This window comes from Somniosus microcephalus, unplaced genomic scaffold (genome assembly GCF_052327205.1).
Source record: "Somniosus microcephalus isolate GS21.2 unplaced genomic scaffold, FLI_Smic_1.0 unresolved_chr1, whole genome shotgun sequence".
Taxonomy (NCBI): Eukaryota; Metazoa; Chordata; class Chondrichthyes; order Squaliformes; family Somniosidae; genus Somniosus; species Somniosus microcephalus.
The window spans coordinates 163,915,556-163,938,656 of record NW_028225179.1 but is presented as its reverse complement, the minus strand read 5'-3'; the positions used below and the strand labels follow the sequence as shown (position 1 = coordinate 163,938,656).

At 45.2% G+C, this 23,101-nt stretch overlaps 1 long non-coding RNA gene and 1 pseudogene across 3 annotated transcripts; one reads left to right on the top strand and one right to left on the bottom strand.

Moving 5' to 3' along the window:
- Window positions 1-477: 477 nt before the first annotated feature.
- On the top strand, window positions 478-13,810 carry LOC147096451 (uncharacterized). 2 transcript variants are annotated; one of them, XR_015074925.1, is made up of 3 exons: window positions 478-589; window positions 7,848-8,023; window positions 12,278-13,810. It is a non-coding gene; the product is annotated as an uncharacterized LOC147096451 (long non-coding RNA). The 2 variants fall into 2 exon arrangements; XR_015074924.1 differs by having other exon boundaries at window positions 7,848-8,033.
- LOC147096450 (nuclear factor 7, brain-like) lies at window positions 8,902-20,728 on the bottom strand (annotated as a pseudogene). Its single transcript, XR_015074917.1, has 6 exons — window positions 19,521-20,728; window positions 19,339-19,434; window positions 18,629-18,863; window positions 11,941-11,963; window positions 11,738-11,853; window positions 8,902-9,549 (listed from the first exon to the last, which is right to left on the bottom strand). The product of XR_015074917.1 is annotated as a nuclear factor 7, brain-like (transcript).
- Between the last annotated feature and the right edge of the window lie 2,373 nt (window positions 20,729-23,101).

Sequence of the window (23,101 nt, the reverse complement as noted above, 5' to 3'; positions counted from 1 at the left end):
TCAGATCCCGGCCGTCCAATGAAAGGACATTTCTCTCTTCACTGATTCAGAAAATATCAAACATTCAACTCTAGAAATCCAGCCGTTTGTTCCTTTAACAGATTAAATAACATTTCAGTAGAGAGAACGTCATACCTTCTTTCCCGGGAAGCTGCCTCCTGAAATAAAACAGAAACACGGATCTGAGTTCACAGTCAGGGTCTGGGAGCAGAAATTCAGAATTCAGCATCACACACTGCAACATGGCACCAAGTGTGAAATATTTCAGCTGTGTCAGTGGGAGGAACAACCCCGAACAAACAGTGACAGGACCGAGTTAGTGCTCAGATTTACACTAGGAAATTAAATTGGTAAAGGAACATTATAAGGTAATTTTTCGGGAAATGCACCGAGTAATATTTGAAGTCAGATATTTTATACTTCTCCATAAAAATGTGTTGCCGCCATTAACAGTTTATTGATTCATTCCTTAGGCGGCAGCGCTGTGACAACTGGATCTCGACAGCTGACAGTCGTGACAAACTGTGAGGGAGATGGCTATCCCCAAACCTGAGAACAATACAGAAGTTTAATAATGCTGAAATCCTGGGTGTGTATCTATATATTGTCTCACAGCCATGTACGGTTTCTAGGGCTTATAGTTTTGAAGCTGACAATAACCAGAGACTAACTCTGATGTTTCAACTTCTTGCAAAGTGACTTCACAATAAGCTCAAGAGCTGTGAGGAGGTACAGACTTAATTCAATCCCCATTGTATACTCATCCTGTCCACATTGTGACACTTCTATGATGAAATGCTCCTCCTACACTTACAACAGAAGCTCTGTAGACCTCCAGCCTGCCTTGCTGTAGTTACACAGTCGCCCAGTGCTGGGGCCGCAGCGCCTCCACTGGTAGCTGCGTGTAGTTGCAGCCTGACATGTCCACAGAATACAATGCGAATATAAGTGTGGACACAGCAACTTATAATGGGAGAAAGTGCAGAACATTTCCAATATCTTAGACAGTGGAAGGTAGATAGATGCGAGGAGAGAGCCTCCATGCCTGCCGCCTCTCACCTGGTTTTAAAAGCGCAACCTATCACCAGCATAGCTTTACACATGCGTGCTCTGTCACTGTACAATGTGAGGTTAGCAGTCAGAGTCATCACAGCTGGAGCCTGCCAGCTGTGGACTGTAATATAATGGCACCCTACACCAAGGCACTCTTACTTCTCCCTCTCTCACACACACACACAGATTGGTTCAGGTGCAGCAAGATAACATCACCGTAACTAAAATCTGATCGATTGTACTTTCTACACAAACTAACTGAGAGGTGGAAGAACCTCCTCAGCAATTTTTGAACCGGACCTCCCACCACCCGGAGTTACACTCTGCAGGTAGCACCGTGAGAGGCGCTTCTCCCTGGGATCTCACATCGCTTGGATTCAGTGCATTGAGAGTCAGTTTGGTACCTTTAATTGCCTGACCTGGTTATAAGTAATGGTCAGGTAGATGAGCTAAATGCTGGTGCACACCTTATCATTAGGTGTAAGTCGAACTATAAAGGAGAAGGTCGGTAGAAACTGAGAATGGAGTAAGGCAGATTTCAGTAAAATGAGGAGCAAGCTAGCGAAGGTGAGGTGATGGAAGACATTAATACACAGGACTGAAGAGCAACAATGGGATATTTTCAACAAGGGATTCGAAAGGTATAGAATAAGGATATTCTGTTAAAAAGAAGGAAACTGCTGGTAGTTTTAGAAGGCCCTGGATAAATAATGAAGTAGGAAACCAATTGAAATTAAAGTACAGATTTCAGAAGAGGTTATCTTGCTGGAAATACTTCTTGATTTCTTTGAGGACATGATAGACATGGTAGATCATAAGAACATAAAAACAGAAGGAATAGAAGCTGGAGTCGGCCATTTGTCCCTTCGAGCCTTCTCCGACTTTCAACAAGATCATGGCTGATCTTCTACCTCAACTGCATCATCCCGCACTATCCCCATATCTCTAATCCCTTAGTTCCCAATAACTTATCGACGTCTCTCTTGAATATACTCAACGACTGAGCCTCCACAGCCCTCTGGGGTAGAGAATTCCAAAGATTCACCACCCTCTGAGTGAAGAAATTTCTCCTCATCTCAGTTCTAAATGGCCGACCCCTTATTCTGAGACTGACCCTGTGTTCTAGACTCCCCAGCCAGAGGACACATTTTCTCAGCATTAACCCTGTCACGTCCCTTAAGAATTTTATATGTTTCAATTAGATCACCTCTCATTCTTCTAAACTCTAGGGAATATAGGCCTAGTCTACTCAATCTCTCCTCATAGGGCAATGCCCTCACCCCAGGAATCAGTCTGGTGAACCTTCATTGCACTCCCTCTAAGGCGAGTATGTCTTTCCTTAGGTAAGGAGACCAGAACTGTATACCGATGGGGAAATGCAGTGAATGTAGTGTACATGGGTACAAAAGCAAAATACTGCAGATGCTGCAAATCTGAAATAAAAACAGAAAATGCTGGAAATACTCAGCAGGTTAGGCAGCATCTGTGGAGAGAAACAAAGTTAATGTTTCCGGTCGATGAACTTTTGTCAGAACTGGAAAACGTTAGAGATGTGACAGGTTTTAAACAAGTACAGAGGCGGGGAAAGGGGGGAGGTGAGGATGAACAAAAGGGAAGGTCTGTGATAGGGTGGAAGGAAGGAGAGATTAAATGACAAAAGGTCGTGTACATGGACTTTAGGAAAGTCTTGATAAGATACCACACAGGCGATTACTAGAGACGCCCATGTGGTATGGAATTTGGGGAGGTTAGTAAACTGGATTAAAAATGAGTTAGAAGGGAGAAAACAGAGAGTAGGAATTACGGGTGTGTTTTCAGAGTGATTAGAGGTGGATAGTGGTGTCCCACAGGGTTCAATTCTGGAGGAATAGTTAGTTTGGTAGAGGACCAAAGGAAGCGGTGAAGGGATATTAATAAGATGAGGGAACGGGATTAATCTTGGTGGACAGAATTAAATGGCAGTGAGTGTGGGCTGAGACAGGGGAAGTAACAGCAGGAATTCTAGGTTGTATCACAAGAGGTATCGAATATAAAATCCCAGAGGTAATGGTGCAGTATTGTGTTCCACACCAGAGGGACGATATTGTGGGTTTACAGAGGATACAGCAGATATTGACTAGGATGCTGCCTGGAAATGGTTTCAGGAAATGCAAAGATGTACAAAGATTAAAAATATGGGGCTATTTTCTTTAGAAAATTCATTTTATGGGACAATAGATAGAACAGCATTGACTCATTAAAGTGTGGACAAGGTAGGTAGAAACAAACTGTTCCCAGTAGATAAGGGGTCCAAAACTAAGGGATATAGAAATAAGATTAACAGTCAGAGATTTTGTACAGAGGGCAGGAGATACTTACTTACACAGAGTTGTGCGGCTGTGGAATTCACTTCCAACGTTAATGGTTGAGGTAGAAACTATGTCAACATTCAAGATTAGATTGGAGAGGTGGATGAAGGGATATGAAAAGAGTGTGAGTAAATGTGAATAGAACTATTTGCTCTTTCTAATTTGCAACAACAACTTGCATTTAACATAGTAACATAGAGATAGGAACAGGAGTAGGCCATTCGGCCCTTCGAGCCTGCTCCGCCATTCAATGAGATCATGGCTGATCCTCGTCTGAGATCATAGCTGATCTTACCAGTTCAGTACCCCGTCCCCGCCTTTTCTCCGTAACCCTTAATCCCCTTAGCCTTCAGAAATATATCCAATTCTCTCTTGAAAATATTTATTGAATTAGCCTTCACAGCCCTCTGTGGCAGGGAATTCCACAGGCTCACCACTCTTTGAGTGAAGAAATTCTTCCTCATCTCTGTTTTAAATGATTTGCCCGCTATTTTTAGACTGTGGCCCCTGGTTCTGTGCTCCCTGGCCATTGGAAACATTCTCTCTGAATTCAGCCTGTCCAGGCCTGCCATAATTTTATATGTTTCGATGAGATCCCCTCTCAATCTTCTAAACTCCAGTGAGTACAAGCCCAAACTATTTAATCTCTCTTCGTAGGTCATTCCCGCCATTCCAGGTATCAGCCTGGTGAATCGCCGTTGCACTCTTTCCATGGCAAGAACATCCTTCCGCAGATGGGGCGACCAAAACTGTACACAATACTCCAGATGCGGTCTCACCAGCACCTTGTACAGCTGTAGTAAGGTATCCCTATTCCTATACTCGAACCCCCTTGATATGAAGGCCAACATACCATTTGCCTTCTTAATCGCCTGTTGCACCTGCATGCTCTCCTTCAGTGACTGGTGCACAAGAACACCCAGGTCCCTCTGCACTTCCCCATCTCCCAATCTATTGCCATTTAGATAATAATCTACCCTCCTGTTTTTACCCCCAAAGTAGATAACCTCGCATTTATCCACATTATAGTGCATCTGCCACGTATCCGCCCATTCCCCCAACCTGTCCAAATCGCACTGTAGCCTCCTGACATCCTCATCAGAGCCCACCCCTCCTCCTAGTTTAGTGTCGTCAGCGAATTTGGAAATATTGCATCCAATTCCCTGATCCAGATCATTTATATATATTGTGAACAGCTGGGGTCCCAGGACAGATCCTTGCGGCACCCCGCTGGTCACTGCCTGCCACTCTGAAAACGAGCCGTTTATTCCAACTCTCTGTTTTCTATCCGCCAGCCAGTTCTCTATCCACGTTAATACTTTGCCCCCAATCCCATGAGCCTTAATTTTGCATGACAATCTTTTGTGTGGAACCTTATCGAAGGCTTTCTGGAAGTCAAGGTACACCACATCCACTGGCTCTCCCCCATCTATTTTACCAGTTACTTCCTCAAAAAATTCCAGCAGATTAGTCAAACACGATTTACCCTTTGTAAATCCATGTTGACTCTGTCCGATCCTTTCCCCATTTGTCAAGTGCTCCGCTATTTTATCCTTAATAATGGACTCTAGCATTTTGCCCACAACCGATGTAAGGCTTACTGGTCTATAATTCCCTGCTTTCTCTCTACCCCCCTTTTTAAATATTGGGGTAACATTAGCTACCCTCCAATCCACGGGTACTGTTCCCGAGTCAATGGAGTTCCGGAAGATGATCCTTAGAGCATCTGCTATCTCCAGGGCCACCTCCTTAAGTACCCTAGGATGTAGTTTATCAGGCCCCGGGGATTTGTCAGCCTTCAGTCCCCTCAACTTACCCAACACCATATCCCTAGAGATACTAATTTCTGTCAGCTCCTCCCTCTCATTAGTCCCTATGTTTGCCGATATTCCTGGGAGGTTATTTGTGTCCTCCTTTGTGAATACAGAACCAAAGTATGAGTTTAATTGGTCTGCCATTTCCTTATTCTCCATTATATATTCTCCCGAATCGGACTGCAGGGGACCGACTTGGGATTTTACCAGTCTTTTCCTCCTGATATACCGATAAAAGCTTTTGCAGTCTGTCTTTATTTTTGCTGCAAGTTTACTTTCGTATTCTATTTTCCCCTTCCTGATTAATCCCTTTGTCCTCTTCTGCTGTATCCTGTACTGCCCCCAATCTTCCGGTCTGGTGCTTTTTTTTGCCAGTTGATATGCCCTTTTTTTTGATTTTATGCTGTCCCTAATTTCCCTCGTTATCCACGGTTGAGTCACCTTTTTAGGTTTATTTTTATGCCAAACCGGTATAAACATGTTCTGGAATTCTTCCATTCTATCTTTGAATGCTTGCCATTGTCTATCCACTGTCAATCCCCCCAGATAGCGCCTTCAATGTAGTAAAACCTCCAAGGCGCTTTGCAAGAGCGTTATCAAGCTAAGTTTGACACCGAGCCACATAAGGAGATATTAGGACAGTGCGCAGAGAATTGTTACAAATCTCGCTTGGAATATATAGAACCGTGGATCGATCGCTCAATAGACAGACAGACGGACGGACAGGCAGACAGAAGGAGTCCTCAAGGTTTACAAAAGTTGCTTTATGTCTGTGTTTCCCACTTCCTGCCCCCTGGTGGGGCTGTTGTCTGTTCAGTTCCAGCAGGCGCTCGGTTCTGCCAGAGATAGAGACATAACGGCACAGAAGGAGGCCATTCGATCCATCCAGTCCCTGCCGGCTCTCTGTAGAGCAACCCAGTCAGTCCCATTCCCCCGCTCTATCCCCGCAGCCCCGCCAGTTTATTTCCCTCAAGATGCCTGCAGCTGTTCCCAGTAATGTACAATGAAAGTAATCCTGCCTCAGAACCAGTCAGCGGGGCAGGCAAACACACCCAAAGAGAGGGATGTTCAGTTCAGCACGATGCAAACAAAGTAACATAGCAATTGCCAGCCGAAAAGGACTGAGGTCCACCAAGTTCGCCTTCTACCATCGTGGTAGTCGCAGAATAGAACAATATTGGAGATGGTGATAAATCATAGCAAAACTGACAGCGTCAAGAATGATTTGGACCTTTCCCACTTAGAACCTTTAAATTAACCAGGGAACAGAGACCAACCGAACCAGCTATCTACTGATTTGTGAGATTTTTAGGCTTCCATATGACTCAGGAAGAACAGGAGACAGGTCGCATAATGTTCCTTTTTCTTCCATTTATTTTCCATTAAGATTCTGCAATATAATCTCCTTTACAATTCTCTTGCATTCTCCTTTACTAACAATCCGATCGCTAGATAATTGTTGTATTAAAGTGTCCGACACAACAGGTGTCAACCGTGACTCAGTGGGCAGCACACTCGCCACTGGGTCACTAAGTTGTGGATTCAGTCCCCAATCCAGAGACTGGAGCACGGAGTCTAGGCTGACACTCCAGTGCAGTACTGAGGGAGTGCTGCACTGTCGGTGGGTCAGTACTGAGGGAACTCCACACTGTCAGAGAGGCAGTACTGAGGGAGTGACGCGCTGTCGGTGGGTCAGTACTGAGGGAGCGCTGCACTGTCGGAGAGGCAGTACTGAGGGAGTGCTGCACTGTCGGTGGGTCAGTACTGAGGAAACTCCACACTGTCAGAGAGGCAGTACTGAGGGAGTGACGCGCTGTCGGTGGGTCAGTACTGAGGGAGCGCTGCACTGTCGGAGGGGCAGTACTGAGGGAGCGCTGCACTGTCGGTGGGTCAGTACTGAAGGAGTGCTGCAAAGTTGGAGGGGCAGTGCTGAGGGAGCGCCACACAGTCGGAGGGGCAGCACTGAGGGAGCACCGCACTGTCGGAGGGGCGGTACTGAGGGAGCGCCGCACTGTCGGAGGGGCAGTACTGAGGGAGCACCGCACTGTTGGCGGGGCAGTACTGAGGGTGCGCCGCACTGTCGGAGTGACAGTACTGAAGGAGTGCTGCAATGTCAGAGGGGCAGTACTGAGGGAGCGCCGCACTGTCGGAGGGGCGGTACTGAGGGAGCACCGCACTGTCGGAGGGGCGGTACTGAGGGAGCACCGCACTGTCGGAGGGGCAGTAGTGAGGGAGCACCGCACTGTCGGAGGGGCAGTACTGAGTGAGCGCCGCACTGTCGGAGGGGTAGTACTGAGGGAGAGCTGCACTGTCGGAGGGGCAGTACTGAGGGAGCACCGCACTGTTGGTGGGGCAGTACTGAGGGAGTGCCGCAGTGTCGGAGGGGCGGTACTGAGTGAGCGCCGCACTGCCGGAGGGGCAGTACTGAGGGAGACCGCACTGTTGGCAGGGCAGTACTGAGTGAGCGCCGCACTTTCGGAGGGGCAGTACTGAGGGAGAGCCGCACTGTCGGAGGGGTAGTACTGAGGGAGCACCACACTGTTGGCGGGGCAGTACTGAGGGAGTGCTGCACTGTCGAAAGTGCTGTCTGTCGGATGAGACTTTTAACTCAAGGCTCCGTTTGCTTTCTCAGATGGACATAAAATACCCACGGACACCATTTCGAAGAAGAGCAGGGTATACTGGCCAGTAATAATCCCTCCATCAACATCACTAAAAACAAATTATCTGATCATTTGTGTTCGTGGGAAATTGAAGGAGCGCTGCACTGCACTTCATTGACTGTAAAGCACTTTGGGACGTCCTGAGGTAATTAACTGTAAGTCTTTCTTACTACTTGCTGTTCCTTCAGTGTGCAGCCCGTTGTTTACCGTGTTTTCGGTTTTCCCGCACCTCTTCCTTCTCTCGATGCCCCGCCGTGTGTAAGATTCCTCTGATGACAATCACATCTCAGAAAGAGTAGTTTTCCTGACTGAAGCAGATCTTTCTGCAGACTTTCCCGTGAAACCTGCTTATTGAGGGGGCTGTTTGTACATCTGTGTTCCTGAGCAAATCCACTGTCACCTTCTTAAGATCAAGATATTACTTCAAACACGATCAGCAAGTGGTCAGAACATTCTGTACTCTTTCATTCTAAACAATCATTCGAAAAACCGGGACGCATTCTTTCATATTTTATTATCATCAAATTCTACACAAGATTATCATCCAGTTTCAGCCATGTGGGCAGTTGGTGGTTAATACACAACATTATCACAGCAGAGGGGATACAGCAAGGGTCACATGTAGGCAGGGACCATGCGTGGTGCCCAGGCCAGAGAGGGCAGCAATAGCACAGGGGGTGGGGTGAAAGGAAAGTAGACTCTATTTTGGGGGCTTTGAATCAGTGGCTGTTCCAGACTCGCTCGGTGCGGCTGGAGCGTAACTCCGGCGTTGCCTGGAGGGCCAGGAATTTCAGGTCAGCGGCTCGGCTAAAATCGCAGCCAAAGGAAGGTCCCAGGAAGTGAAGTTAAATGTTGATCGGGTAATATCTCCCCAGGAATTCCAGGCTGTGGTCTCTGGAGGGGCAGAGACTCTATTCCAGTCCAGGTTGGGCGGGGATGATAAGTTGCAGGGTGAGGGTGGGAGGGTTATTCAGTGACCCCGGCCCTGCTGGGGTTCCAGTCAAACACTGATTACAAACTGAGTTACAATTGGAAATGTTTATTACACAGAAACACCCGGGAGGAAATGGAATGAGAAACTGAAATTGGAGGTAAAATGATGGAAACAGACCCATTACTGTCAGTGACCTTTAACCCCGCAGATTGTCAGAGGGGCAGAGTTTTTCCCGCCGTCATTCTCTCCTGGATTGAAGATGGGAAAGATTCTCTCAGTGAAAGTGTGGGTGAAAGTGTGGAGATGGGACATGTTGTCCGCATTGTAAAATGACACCTGTCCGCCCTCATAGTCCAGGTACACCCCGATCTTCCGGGGATCCACACTCGGAGTGAGGGGGGTCGGTGAGGGGGAGGTGCCGGCAACATAGCCTCTTCCGGGGAACAGCCCCACAATCCAGTATCCGGTCTCAGGGCTCAGTATGCTGTCTCCTTTCTTCCTGGCAGATTCTCGGGCCGCTCCCAGACCCCACCCAGTCTTGTTCCCCACCTCCACCTCCCAGTAGTGTCTTCCTGATGTGAATCCCTCCGATCCCAGGAGACAGGGCCAGAAATCAAACCTCTCCGGGGTGTCAGGGACCGGCTGCCGTTTGTTTCCGAATCTCACACTGGTCCGGTCCTCAGACAGGCTGTGCCAGGGATTCGCTGTGTTCGGATCCAGTGTCAGAGAGGCTGGAGCTGGGGGAAAATTAAAATAACACAGTCAGTGATGTCGGCCGCGATTTCCCCTTCCTCGGCAGGTCCTTGGCAGGCTGAGTCGGTGGCGGGTCCCGACTGTGTGGATTGGGTTTTGTGAAGCCCCGCCCAACGTATTTGCCGGCCAATTGAAGGAAGCGGGTCTCCTTAAAAGGACCATATTCAAATAGATTTTGACAGTTGTTCTGTCAGTGTTCTACAGCATTGAGATGCTGCAAACACCGACAATCCCTGCACAAAGTCGCACGGCTACACCCAGGTTCCCCGATGACTCCCTCCATATGGAGGGTTTCACATCACACAGGGACGTTCTCTTCCCTTCCAATGGGCGGAAGAGACCTCCCCAGGAGACCAACGCAGACTGGTTGCACAATGCACTGGAGGACACAAGCAGGGATGTGGTCAGGAGGACCAGGCTGCAGTGACGCAAAACTTTCAATGATCTCAGTAGATCACGAAACGTTACTGCAAAGTCACACTCAACCTCATCCTGCTGTGCCATTCATCACATCCCCATCGCTCTGCCTTCCCTACCCTACTCCTGCACATCCTTACTCACACCAACTTACCTTGCACCTCCACCCATCCCTCTCTATCTACATTATCAATTCCCCATCTCACTAGCCACCCCTCACACTCACCCTCATCCCAGTCCAATCATACCAACTAACAACACACAAGGGGTGGCACTTGTTTGTTGTTCGTTGGTATGATTTGGAAGTGGTTTAGTGAATTGCAATGCAAGTGAGACATAATGGTTTAAATCCACCCCCCCATCCCTAACCCGCCCCCCCACCCTGCAATGCTGATGAGTGTGAAAGGAATGGCTCGGGCATTGTAAAGTTGATTTATGCTGTTGGTGTGGGGTGGTGCCGAACTGGTGCATAATGTGGCAGCCAGGGTGTCTAGCGTCAAGTGAAGTATATCTGGCTACTGTGATGCTGTTTCTGGTGTCCCGGGCAGCAATATGGTCGGGCGCTGACGCCCGGTGTCCTGTGCAGCATCAGGTGATTACAGACAAGTTTGGTGTTGTTATTAGTGCTGCTGGTGTGCCTGGTGCTGCTGGTGTTGGGGCTGATGTGGTCAGATTCTGAGGACCAAGGTGAGACAGTATAAATCCTACCCATTCTGATATAATAGATGGCAGGTGAACTTGAGATGACAGAAGCAATCTGTCAATGGTGAGAGAGGTTGTCCCAAAGACGTGTCACTGGATACAGAGCGTGATCCAAACACTCACAAACTGCATGAAGCTGAATGTGTCTTCCTAATGCAGTAAGCAACAGCGACAGGACAGTGCGCCAAGAGTGCGGGGGGTAGACCCCTAGAGGTAACAGGTTGTGGGGCTGTGGTTTGATGGGACGTAGCCCCTCGAAGGCGGGGGAGGGCCTGGTGGTGGTGGTTGGGGCGGGGGGGCGACAGGCCGCTGAGCCAAGTTTCTGCCGGGGGAGGGGGCTTCACGGATTCCATTCCGTTGTATCTTGAACCTTTTTGTGACGAGCAGTCTGGGTATTTTTCTGATGCTGCAGAGGCACCCGTCAGTCTGAACATTGTCCTGTGTCACCAATAATATACACTGCTTCTGTACAGCATCGTCACTCCTGGATCTGATGTGTGGTCAGAGACAGTAACACCCATTTCACAAACCAGTTTCAATCTCCTAGTGGAGATTATTTCATCATTATTTTCGTTCCTAATTGTCTATATACTGTAGCTGTATTTCATTATTTCCAAGTGGTCACACAACAAAACTTTTACAAATAGCAAAATACTGCAGATACTGGTAATCTGAAATAACAACAGAAAATGCAGGAAACACTCAGCAGGCCAGGCAGCATCCGTGGAGAGAGAAACAGAGTTAACGTTTCGGGTCTTGACCCTTCGTCAGAACTGGGAAAAGTTAGAGACGTAACAGGTTTTAATCAGGTGGAGAGGCTCGGAAAGGGGTGGGGGAGGGGAAGAAGGACCAAAAGGAATGGTCTGTGCTAGGCTGGAGGGCAGGAGTGGTGAAATGTTGCAAATGGGGATGGCAGAATTATCAACAGCTGCTGCCTGTAAAAATAGGGGCTGGGTTATCGTCTGAAATTGTTGAACTCAATGTTGAGCCCAGAAGGCTGTAAAGTGCCTAATCGAAAGCAAGTGTGAAATAGGGGCGATGAAAACTCTTTACCTGGGCTGATGTTCTCTATCATTTCTTTCCACACTGTGTACTGTCCGGGCCCTTTGAATATTCCCAGGGGCAGATTCCGACTGTCCAGTGAAAGGATAATTTCCTCTTCAGTAATCCTGAAAATATCAAATATTCACTCTAGAATTCTGGCCATTTGTTCCTTTAACAGATTAAATAACATTTCAGTAGAGAGAACGTCATACCTTCTTTTCCGGGAAGCTGCCTCCTGAAATAAAACAGAAACACGGATCTGAGTTCACAGTCAGGGTCTGGGAGCAGAAATTCAGAATTCAGCCTCACACACTGCAACATGACACCAAGTGTGAAATATTTCAGCTGTGTCAGTGGGAGGAACAACCCCGAACAAACAGTGACAGGACCGAGTTAGTGCTCAGATTTACACTAGGAAATTAAATTGGGAAAGGAACATTACCAGGTACTTTTTCCAAAATGCACAGCGTAACACTTGAAGTCAGGTATTTTACACTTCTCTGTAAAAATGTGTTGTTGCCATTAACAGTTTATTGATACAATCCTTAGGCGGCAGCGCTGTGACAACTGAATCTTGACATCTGACAGTCGTGGCAAACTGTGAGGGAGATGGCTATCCCCAAACTTGAGAACAATAAAGATATTTAATAATATTGGAATCCTGGGTGTGTATCTATATATTGTCTCACAGCCATGTACGGTTTCTAGGGCTTATAGTTTTGAAGGTGACAATAACCAGAGACTGACTGTGATCATTGAACTTCTTGCAAAGTGACTTCACAGTAAGGTCAAGAGCTGTGAGGATGTACAGACTTAATTCAATCCCCATTGTATACTCATCCTGTCCACATTGTGACACTTCTATGATGAAATGCTCCTCCTACACTTACAACAGAAGCTCTGTAGACCTCCAGCCTGCCTTGCTGTAGTTACACAGTCGCCCACTGCTGGGGCCACAGCGCCTCCACTGGCAGCTGCGTGTAGTTGCAGCCTGACATGTCCACAGAATACAATGCGAATATAAGTGTGGACACAGCAATTTATAATGGGAGAAAGTGCAGAACATTTCCAATATCTTAGACAGTGGAAGATAGATAGATGCGAGGAGAGAGCCTCCATGCCTGCCGCCTCTCACCTGGTTTTAAAAGCGCAACCTATCACCAGCATAGCTTTACACATGCGTGCTCTGTCACTGTACAATGTGAGGTTAGCAGTCAGAGTCATCACAGCTGGAGCCTGCCAGCTGTGGACTGTAATATAATGGCACCCTACACCAAGGCACTCTTACTTCTCTCTGTCACACACATACAGTTTGGCACACATGCGGTAAGATAACATCACCGAAACTAGAAAGTGATCGATTGTACTTGCTACACATACTAACCGAGAGATGGAAGAACCTCCTCAGCATTATTTGAACGAGACCTCCCACAACCCGGAGTTACACTCTGCAGGTAGCACCCTGAGTGGTGCTTCTCCCCGGGATCTACATCGGATATACAGCACGGAAACAGGCAATTCACCCAACCAGTTCACCAAGACTCCCACCCTCCAAGTCGTAAGTGACCTCCCTATTCTTCCTACCAAAATGTAATACCTCACATTTATCTGTGTTGAAATTCTTTTGCCAAGTATATACCCATACTGCAAGTTTATTAATGTTCTCCTGTAATTTGTTGCAGTCCTGCTCAGTATTGACTATCCCCGCCAATTTGGTGTCGTCCGCAAATTTAGAAATTGTGTTTTTGATTCCAAAGTCTAAATCATTAATATAAATTGTGAACAACAGTGGTCCCAGCACTGATCCTTGTGGAACATCACTTCCCACCTCCTGCCATTCTGAATAGATACCCTTTACCCCTACTCTTTGCTTTCTGTCTTGAAGTCAGTTAGCTGTCCATTCTACTACTTCTCCCCTGACTCCGCATTTTCTGACCTTAATCATTGGTCTATTATGTAGTACCTTATCGAAGGCCTTTTGAAAATCTAGATAGATTTTATCTACTGCATTACCCTTGTCAACTCTCTCTGTTACCTCTTCAAAAATTTCAATGAGGTTGGTCAAACAAGACTTTCCCTTTCGAAAGCCATGCTGACTATTCATTATTATATTTTTGCTTTCTAGATGATCTTCTACTTTCTCCTTCAGTAGGGATTTCATTATTTTCCCTACCACTGATGTTAATCTGACTGATCTATAGTTCCCTTGAGATGTTCAATCTCCCTTCTTAAATATAGTTATTATATTAGCTATCTGCCAGTCGTCTAGCACTAGATCTTGCTCTAACGAATGATTAAATATGTGCAGTATGCCTCTATCTCTTGCCTAGACACCTTTAAAATGCGTGGATACAATCCATTCAGATTAGGGGTTTTATCCTCTTTGAGTTTGATTAGTTTATTTAATATATCTCCTCTTTTTATTTTAAATGCAGTTGTCACCTTATTAATCTCATCATCCTATGTCATCTCCAGCTGTTCTATCTCCCCAGTAAATACGGAAACAAAGCAATTATTTAATATTTCTGCCATCTCTCTATTGCTGCCCGTGGTATTATTCTGTCCATCTATTAGTGGTCCTATTTCCATCCCAACCTTCAGTTTTTATTGATGACCCTGTAAAATATTTTGCTATTTTGTTTTATGTTACTTGATAATTTGATTTCGTAGTTGCTCTTTGTCTTCCTAATTGTTTTTTTGACTTCTCAACTAATCTCTTCATATTCTCCCTTATCATGCTCTCCCTGCTGTAACGTACATAATGTATGCCTCTTTCCTTACCCTCAATTTTTACCTTATGGCTTTATTCATCCATGGTATCTCATTAGTGTTTAACTTGTTCTTGTTTTTTAGTGGAATATATTTTTCCTGGACTCTGTTGCATGCCATTTTAAATGTTTCCTATTGCTGTTCTATGTCATTGTTTGCTAATATTGTTGCCCAGTTTATATTACCAAGTTCTATTCTGATCCCCTAAAAATCAACTTTTCTCCAATCTATTACACTGATCTTCCTCATGCATATGTGCTTCTCAATTATTATCTTAAATCGTATTATATTATGGTTACTATTGCCAAGATGTTCCCCTACTTTTAGTTCTCTTATCTGCTCTGGTTCATTCCCCATTACTAGATCCAATAACGAATCCTCCCTTGTTGGGCTTTTTTACATATTGGGTTAGAAAGGAGTCCTATAGACATTGTAGGAACTCCATTCCCTTATCCCCTTTACCTAACTCTTCTGTCCAATTAATATCAGGGTAGTTGAAATCCCCCCATGGTTATTATTCTATGTTTGTTACTCATTTCCCTAATTTGTTGACACATTTATTCCTCTGCCTCCCTTCTACTAGTAGTTGGTCTGTACACTAGCCCTACTAGTGTGTTTGAAAATTTCTTATCTTTTATCTCTATCCACAAAATTTGGGGGGTGGCAAACAGTGAGGATGATACCAATCGACTGCAACAGGTCACAGAAAGGCTAGCAGAATGGGCAGGCAAGTGGCAGATGGAGTTTAATACAGAGAAGTGTCAGGTGATGAATTTTGGCAGAAGGAACTAATGGCATAGTTTTTAAGAGTGTGCAGGGATAGAGGGACCTGGGAGTTAATGGGCATAGGTTCCTGAAGGTGGCGGGACATATTGAGAGAGTGGTTAGCAAAGTATATGGGATCATAGGCTACATAAATAGAGGTATTGAGTACAAAAGTAGAGAAGTTATGCTGAACCTTTATAAAGCGGTTATTAGGCTGCAACTGGAGTATTGCATCCAGTTCTGGTCACCACACTTTAGGAAGGATGTGAAGGCCCTTGAGAGGGTGCAGAAGAGATTTACCAGAATGGTTCCGGGGATGGGGGATCTTAGCTACAAGGACAGGTTGGAGAAGCTGGATTTGTTTTCATTAGAGCAAAGGAGGTTGAGGGGTGATTTGATGAAGGTATACAAGATTATGATGGGTTTGGATAGGCTAGACGGGGAAAGGCTGTTCCTACTACTTGATTGTACAAGGACTAGGGGACATAGATTGAAGGGTTTGGGCAAGAGATACAGGGGTGATGTGAGGAAAAGCTTTTTATGCAGCGAGTGGTGAGGGCTTGGAACTCACTGCCGACAGAAGTGGTTGAAGCGGAGACATTCAATATTTTCAAGGGGAGACTGGATAGGCACTTGAGGGCAATAAACTTGCAGGGCTACGGGGATAGAGCGGGGGGATGGGCCTGACTGGATTGCTCTGCAGAGAACCAGCACGGACTCGATGGGCCGAATGGCCTCCTTCTGTGATGTTATGACTCTGTGACATGGATTCTATTTCTGTATTGCTGATAGATGCGACAATTTTTTCTATTGCCATTATGCTATCCCTAATAACTACAGCTACAGAACCTCCCCTTTTTTCCTCTCTGTCTTTTCTTAATATGTTCTACCCTGCAATATTTAATTCCCAGTCCTGATTTTTATTCTAGTCACGTCTCAGTAATCCCTACTATGTCTAGTTCCTCGCAAAGCATGATTGCCTCCAGCTCCCCCGTTTTATTACGGACACTGTGTGCGTTGCTGTTAAGACAGTTTAATCATTTTTAATAGCAGTTCATCTCACTTTATGTTTAACCGTCATTTTAAACTTCTGTTTTATTATTCTATTTATTCCCTGGCCATCAATTTATTCTTTCCTATGCTCTCCATTCCGGGTTTGTTTATATTTAGGCTGGTTTCATTTCTTGTAGATCCCTGCGCCCGTTTGACTAGTTCAAAGCCTTTGCCACCTCTCTATTTACCCTTTCCACTCAGACACGGGTCCCATCCTGGTTCAGGTGGAGCCCGTCCCATCGGTACAGCTCCTTCCTGTCCCAGTACTGGTGTCAGTGTCCCATCAAAAGGAAGCCCTCTTTCGCACACCAGCCCTTTATCCACATGTTAATTCTCATCATATGTCTGCTTCTATGCCAATTTGCATGTGACTTGGGCAATAATGCAGAGATTATTACCCTCGAGGTCCTGCTTTTTAATTTAGCTTCTAACTCCTGATAATCCCTCAGCAGGACTTCCTCCCTGTTCCTACCTATCTCGCTTGTTCGGACATGGAACACGACAACGAAATTTACACCCTCCCGTTACAAATTCATCACCAGCTGCCACGAGATATCGCTTACCCTGGCACCGGGTAGGCAACATACCCATTCGGGATCTCACACCGCTTGCATTCAGTGCATTGAGATTCAGTTTGGTGCCTTTAAGCACCTGAATCCAGCCAAAGGTAGCATTATAACTGGATAGTGAACGTCAAAAAACAAGTAATTGAACAGAGTTGTTGCTGAGCTGCAGATATTGAGAGATTACAGGATGACAAAACAATAGCAGCCCCATGTGATGATATCCCACCAATACCTACGCTGTTATCCCAATGTGTGTGGGACTCATTACACAAGCAGTCTGTCCGTAGGCCTACAAGGGTGGAGACGTTACTAGATCTGGTTATGAGTAATGAAATAGCTCAGGTATATGAGTTAACTGTTGGTGCAAACCTCAGGATTAGGTGTAAGAACAATCTAAAAATGGAAAGGTCAGTAGAAAATGGGAATGGAGTAAGGAAGATTTTAGGAAGATGGGGAGCGAGCTAGACAAGGTGGGGTGATAGGAGACATTAGCGCACGGGACTGAAGAGCAAGGATGGGATATGTGTCGTAAGGGATCGGAAAGGTATCGATAAATTATAATTAAAGAAGTTGTTTAAACTAGTTGTTTAAAATGACCCGGTTAAATAATGAGGTTAGAAACCGATTCAATTTGAAGAGGAAGGCAATAGTAATATTAAACTAAAGGAGATTATGAGAAAGCATCAAAGGAGGTTAAGAATGGGTTAGGGAAAGTTGACAGGGAATATGAGGACAAATAATTAAAAAATCAACAGGAGTAGTAAAGTATTTTACAAGTATGTCAGTGAGAATGGAATGGTTAAAGGTGAGGTGGGACCCTGAGAGGTGAGGATTGTCAATTTGTAGATGGCGATCAGAAAATGTTGGAGTTATTTAATAAGTACTTTGCATCCGTTGTTACTGAAGAGAAAGATCTCAGAGAGGAGGTGGGACCAAATTATATCAAATTAGGAGGAATAGTTCATTTCGTAGCAGATCAATGGAAGCAGGAAAAGGGATATTGAGAAGATGGGGCAATGGGCAAAAAACTTAGTGGACAGAATTAAATGGCAGTAAATGTGAGGCTGAGGCAGGTGAAGTAACAGCCGGAACGCTGCTCTGAATGGAAGTAGGCTCTGTGCTGTGGAAGAGCAGAGGGATTTGGGAGTGCAGGTTCACAGAGCAGTAAGGTTATAAGGCTGTAAAAAGAACTAATGGAATTCCAGGTCGTATCACAAGAGGTATATATTTGAAAACACAAGAGGTAATGTGAGAACACAGTTGCAGTACTGTGTGCAGCATTGTGTTCCACATCAGAGGGACGGTATTGTGGGTTTGAAGAGGATACAGCATATATTGACTGGGATGCTGCCTGGTATCAGGAAATGCAAAGATGGAGGAAGATTAACAATATCAGAACAATTCAAGCTATGGGACAATATGATAGAAGGGTTTGGAATTATTAAAGGTTGGGACAAGTACTTGTTTCGAGTAAAGGTTCTAAAAGGAAGGGCCATAGAATGAAGATTAAGTGTAAGAGATTTAGCACAGAGGGCAAGAGATACTTATTTCCAGAGTTGTGAGGCTGTGGGATTCACTTCCAGCCTGCCTGGCTGAGACAGAGACTATGACAACATTCAGGATTAGATTGGCTGAGTGGATGAGGAAAAAGGCATGATGGGATTTGGGAGCATGGTGGGTAACGGGAATAGAGCTATTTGCTCCGTCTAACTTTGTGTACTTATATTATACTGAACCAATCTCTCACCTTCAGAAATGTGACTGTGTCTTGTTCCTCCATCTGTCTTTTGAATTTCGACATCTCTTGCTCAACACAATGTAAGTTCTGTTGGACCCTCTTAAGGTTCCTTTTCATTTGGCCATATAATCAACTTCGCTTGTCCCTTGAGATTTAAGATTAAATGCTCCTCTTTCTCAGTGAGAATCTGGTGCATTTTAGCGAACTCGGATGTGATGTGGGTCTGCAGACTGCTCGACTGTTCCTACCAAATTAAATGTGAAACATAATTAATGTACCGCTGTAGGAATGGTCAAATTCCTATCTAGAGATTGAGTTCGATGCAGGCAATCAATCAAAAAGGTTTTTAATGTCAAACTAATGAGTTTAAACAGATTGTTGCAAGAGAACTATGAATACAGGGCTTAACAGGTCGGAAGCTCCACGAGGACTGCCTGGGCAGTCCTGTGGATGGCGTCATGACGTCAGCACGTTTTTCCCGTGTTTGGGTGATCACGTGATTAGCGGCATGACGTCATCGCGTTTGCCCGTGCTCTTAAAGGGACCGCGCACTGTACATGCAAACAGTATGTACAATGGTACAGATTTTGTCTGTAGCTAACACATCGTTAAAGGGAATTATGTACAGTTGTTCAGAGTCCCTCAGTGGCTCTGCCACACCGCGATAAAGGGAACAAAACTAACTGAGATCACAGAAAATCAGCACAGGGAGACCTTACCCTAACTGCAGAAATCTGCTGTTTCTGCCGCTGTGCTGTGTCCAGAGCCGAATCCTTTCTCTTTGTAGCTGATTCTAAGCATGGCTTCAGTTTATCCTGGAATTAGAAGTTTATTGAATGTAAAGTTTAAATACGAAAAACAGAGAGAGAAAGGTTGCCAGAGATTCTACCCTCCATCTTACCCGGTACATTTGTGCAGCTTCTGTCAGTCCCATGAAGTTGTGGGACTTGTGGCCCCGCCCCTCTGTCGCCACAAGACACTTCACACAGATCAGTTTCTTGTCAGTTTCACAAAACAGCATCAGTTCTTCCTGATGTTCCTCACAGTGCTGTTTAATTTCCTTCTCTTTCGGATACAGCTTTAATTTTCGAGCTTTCTCGGCCAGCCTCGCTAAAGCCCGATTAACATTAAGGTTTATTTCCGGAAACTCCTCTCGACATTCCGGGCAGGTGTTTGTCTCCTTCTTTTCCCAACACTGTGTGATACAGGAGCGGCAGCAGTTGTGCCCACATTCCAGTATTACCGGATCGGTGAAGAAATCCAGACAAATGGGACAAATTAATTCATCTGTTAGACTCTGTGCCTGCTGCCTGTACGCCATGTTCACACTCAGTGCTTGCTGACTGGAACTGTTTGAGTTTCGATGTTCGTCAAAGGGAGGATCCAGATCGAGTTTCGACACATACCTGCCCGTCCTGTTCAGCACTGAGGTGTTTACCAGCGCACAGAGGTGAAAGTCTTCATTAGAATAGATTAGGAAACATTAGGAAACAGATTGAACTTTGTGTGTGGAGATTTCCCAATTGGAGGTTCGGCGCTTCTTCTCCTCCCAGAGAATAGTGGATCTGTGAAACAAGGTGCCCGCCTCCGGTGAACACTGATCGACTGTATTCCTTCAGGAGAGAGCTGGCCCTGTTTCTGGGTGGGGAGGAGATGGCCTGGTACCAGAGATAGCTACCCTGAAAGTCAGGGGCAATGTGATCTCCTGGATTACTTTCCATCATCTAAAGGAGCCGGAGAGGAATGTTTCAGATTCTTTCCCTCCTAACCGCCTCTCCCAGGAGATTATGTGACTCCCTGTGGGGAGGGAGTGTCTCTGTGATGATACATTAAGGCATCGCAACTCTGTGGGACAGTCTGCAGAGACCCGATGATCTTTTCTGTCCGATATTTTCGTGTGTTCGCTATTCAGCACCATATTGGGTTGATGGTAAATGGAAGAATCCACTCACAGTAAAGTTTCAGGCAGTGTGTAGATTTAATCAGTAAATTGTGGAACTACAAACTGTTAAGAAAAGAAAGACTTGCATTTCTATAGCTCCTTTCTCGACCACTGGATTTCTCAAAGCTCTTGACAGCCAATGAAGTACTTTTGATGGGTAGTCACTGTTGTACTGTGGGAAACGCAGCAGCCAATTTGTGCACAGCAAGCTCCCACAAACAGCAATGTGATAATGACCAGATAATCTGTTTTTAGTGATGTTGATTGAGGGATAAATATTGGCCAGGACACCGGGGATAACTCCCCTGCTCTTCTTCGAAATAGTGCCACGGGAACTTTTACATCCACCTGAGAGGGAAAACGGGGCCTCAGTTAAAGTCTCATCCAAAAGACGGCCCCTCCGACAGTGCAGCACTCCCTCAGTACCACACTGGAGAGGCAGCCTCGATTGTTGTGCTCAAGTTCCCATGGAGTGAGACTTGAACCCACAAACCTTCTGACTCAGAGGCGAGATTCCTACCCACTTTTTTTTAATATAATTTATTGAACATTAAGAACATTTACAACATCGTGATCACTTCATTGTATCAAACAAATCAATTCCGCCGCTCTGCACAACCATTCCGCCACCACATTTTAACATCAAAACCTGAAGTTTAATTTGTCACCTGTAACATATATTAATCGATTGTACTTTAAAAATTGATTGTAAAATACTATCTTTAAATTCCTTTCTGAATAAAACATCCACAGAGCCTTATAATGGTCTTTTAGCTTATATTTAAAATACTCTTTTAGATTGATTCTCCTCCCCTTAAAAAACAGAGCATTCCTTCTTTGCACAATCACGAATCTAGCCAAACTGAACATTAAATTAATTGCCGCTCCGCTAGACTCTGGCAGGCTCTCCTGCAATCCCCATCTCAAAATTGAGTCCCACGGGATTCCCATTCTCGCTCTTCGGTCCCCACCCAGCAAAAAAGCTTCACACAACTGTCGAACATAGTACTTAAAGTCATTTAACTGCGGACATAACACCAGTAAATGGGACAGAGTCTCATCCCGTGTCCCACACACTGGGCAAGTTGCCCCCTCCACTCGTCCAATCTTGCACAAGACCGTCATGATAAAAATCCGGTTATGAGCCAATTTGAAATCCAGTTCAATCCATTCTGGGCATTTAAAATTCGCCCACACTCCCTTCCAAATCCTGTTGAAGTCCAGCTGTGGGTCTATACTCTGCCAAAACTCCTGACCAGCAGGTGTCTTGAATCTCCATTCTCTAAATACCTCATAGAAATCTCGAGTATTACAGTTGTCAAATTGGACCAACTCTCCCCCTTTCTCCAGTACAAAGCTTGGAAAAGCAGGACGCATTTTACTTCCTTTGGAGATTTCCGCATTTATTTCTTCCATCCAATCCTGTGGCATTGCCCTCACAATCTTCTCATACATAATTCCTATTGCTTTTCCTTCTACCTCCTGATCCTCCTCCCACACCATGTCCCTCACAATCGCTTCCAGCAACCAACCTGGAATCACCTCGTATAATACATCTTTCACCGATATAATCCCAGCTTTTAGAAAAGCTTGATTAAATAAAACCTCTCCTTCGATGTTGACCCACCTGTTCAAAAATAAAGGCTGCTCTAAAAATTCCTCAGCCCCCTTGGGCATAAACTGCACACTTTTTAAAAATTGGGCCCAAGTCTCTACAACCCCCTTATAAAACCTAGGGAGAAGTTAAATCGATTTCAAAAACATATTATTGTATTCCATATACAATATCCCCTGCCCTCCTATCCCACTTTGTTTTAAAAAATGCTCAAAACAACTCTTCCAAAAACTTGAATTTGACTTCTGAAGAAATCTCTTCACCCATTTGATTCTAAAGGATTTTTTCTTCAAATCAATATCTGGGAAGTTGAGTCCTCCCTGATTTCTCCGTTCAATTATGGTATTGTAAGCCACCAAGGCTGGTTTCCCTTCCCATAAAAACCTCACACAAGCCTCTCGGATGGACTTTTCTGCCCACTCAGGAATATCCTCCACTGTCAATAAGTACCATAGCTTAGATAGCAGGAGAGCAGACACCACTGTCGCTCTTCCTTGCACTTTCAACCACCTTCTTTCCCATCTTCCCAAAATCTTTTTAATTTTCATAACCTTTGGTTCCCAATTTAATTGATCCACTTCTTCCCTGTCTTTCTTGCACCCCATATGCACCCCCAGAACTTCCAAAACCTCCACCACCTTAAAGGGACATTCCCCCAACCATTCCCCCCTACCCCTCCCTGCAACCAGGCATTGGGACTTACTATAATTCACTCTGGCACCTGAAGCTCAAAATATTCCTCCACTACCTCCATAGCTTTCTTCACTAACTCCCCATTTCTCAATGTTAAGGTTGTGTCATCTGCATATTGGTGTATCACCGACACCAGCCCGGAACTGGGTACCACAATCCCAACTACACCTTGTTTATTTCACATCATGTAGCCTAATGGTTCTGCTACCAATGTGTACAGCAGTGGGGACAG